This window comes from Echinops telfairi, unplaced genomic scaffold (assembly GCF_000313985.2).
Source record: "Echinops telfairi isolate 266 unplaced genomic scaffold, ASM31398v2 ScPeMD7_36;HRSCAF=134, whole genome shotgun sequence".
Lineage (NCBI taxonomy): Eukaryota > Metazoa > Chordata > Mammalia > Afrosoricida > Tenrecidae > Echinops > Echinops telfairi.
The window spans coordinates 1,523,637-1,525,460 of NW_022103934.1; the positions used below are offsets into that span (position 1 = coordinate 1,523,637).

At 56.9% G+C, this 1,824-nt stretch overlaps 1 protein-coding gene across 1 annotated transcript in view; it reads left to right on the forward strand.

Moving 5' to 3' along the window:
* ICAM3 (intercellular adhesion molecule 3) overlaps window positions 1-1,824 on the forward strand; it is a 9,618-nt gene that overhangs the window by 5,636 nt on the left and 2,158 nt on the right. The window lies entirely within an intron of this gene.

The window sequence follows — 1,824 nt, forward strand, 5'->3', positions numbered from 1 at the left end:
GGTGGGATCAGATCGGGCGCAGTGCCTGGTTTTCTAACCAAATGAATATCTGAATTTTCAACTAACAAAGATTCCTATAAACCCAAAATTCAAACTCACTGCCATCAAGTGGATGCCGACGCATACCCACCCTGTAGGGTAGAGGGAACTGCCCCTGCGGGGTCCCAAGACTGGAACTCTTTACGGCTCTTCCAAGGAGTGGTGGTTTCAAACTGCTGGCCCTGTGGATCAAGAGCAGCTCAACACAAAACCACTGTGCCACCTGCCAGAGCTCCTCCTAAAGATGCCTACGGGCACATAAAAACCAAACACCCTGTACAGCTGCGTGTGTTTGTCTATGTGTATGTCCCGTTTCTGTGTGAATGGTCATGCGTGTGTTTGTGAGATCAATCACGATTGTTCCTTGGGAGTGTACCTGCCTCTGTGGCCCTCTGCTGACATGGCGTGGGAGGCTTCTGTCCAGTTGTGGGCCCAAACCGCTTGTCCTGGCTCGTGAGAACCAACTGACCGACCGACTGCGTACATCCCTTCCCAACTCTGCATCAGGGTCTCAGCTTGAGTTCCGCCCCGGTGAGGGTGTTTACACTGCAGCAAATGGCAAACGCCACAGGTCTGGGTTTCCCTTTACCCGACCTGGGGGGTCCAGGGACCAGCATTTCCCAGTTCACAAGAGTCCCTGACTAGTGACTCCTAGGGTTAAGATGGCGGCTGCCTTGTTAAATATTCTAAAATGATAAATGTCCTGATGTTAACTGCTGTCCCATCTCAGTCAGTCCTGGGTCTCTGTGCCAAGTCTCAAGTTATCCAAGGGTGATGGGGGTGGAGGAGACTGGGCTGAGGAGACCGTGAGGACAGCCCCCAGTCCCAAACATTCTGGCCACGTGTGGCATGGAGCAGGTGAACCAAGAGGCTTGGGTGCCGGGGGACTGAGTGGGGAGGCATGGGCTAAGCTCAGGGGCCCTGGGGGCACAGTGCTTTAAGAAGCGTCTCATGGTTGATGGACAGATCAGCTCCATGAACTCACCGGTTCGCACGGCCCTGGTCTGCTTCTGTAAAGGTGACAGCCTTGGACACGGGGCAGTTCTACTCTGCCCTACAGGGTCACCGTGAGTTAGGACGGACTTTGTGGCAGTGCATTTTGGAGCAAGCCCTGGTGGAAGCAGACCAGGGTCTGGGCCGAGGCCAAGAGGCCTGACAGCGAGGAGGTGGTGGGAAATCCACCTTCCAGCCTGGGCCCGACCACTTCCTGCTTGTCTCTAGTGGCACCTCCTCACCCCTGTCTCCTGGCCATCCTGAAGAGGAAAGGAGAAGAGGGCAGAGGAGCCCAGGCTGCAGGCAGGTGAAGGCAGGCTACACCTGGCCATTCCAAGGCCAACCCTTACTAGCAACAGGAACCTTTTAGGATGCCTCTGCATGTCCTAAGTGTTGATACACGTTCTTCCCCTCCTTCCTCCCTTTTCCTCCTGCATGGAGACCCTTGGGAAGAGGAAATCGCATTTCATTGAAAGGTTTGGCAAGGTGTTTGACAAGCCAGGAAACAATACGAAGGGCACTAAGGACAATAGCAAACACTTCCTACAGGCACTTAATGCAGTGCCACACCAGGTGGCCCACCGCCCTCCCCCCATCCCTGGGCCAGGGTGTAGAGCCGCCTGATGAGTGCCTCCCCTTCACCCGCAGAGTTCCCGGAGCGCGTGGAGCTGGCGCCCCTGCCCGCCTGGCAGCCGGTGGGCGACAACCTCACCCTGCACTGCGAGGTGGCAGGCGGCGCGCCCCGGGCGCATCTCAGCGTGCTGCTGCTCCGCGGGCAGGAGGAGCTCGGCC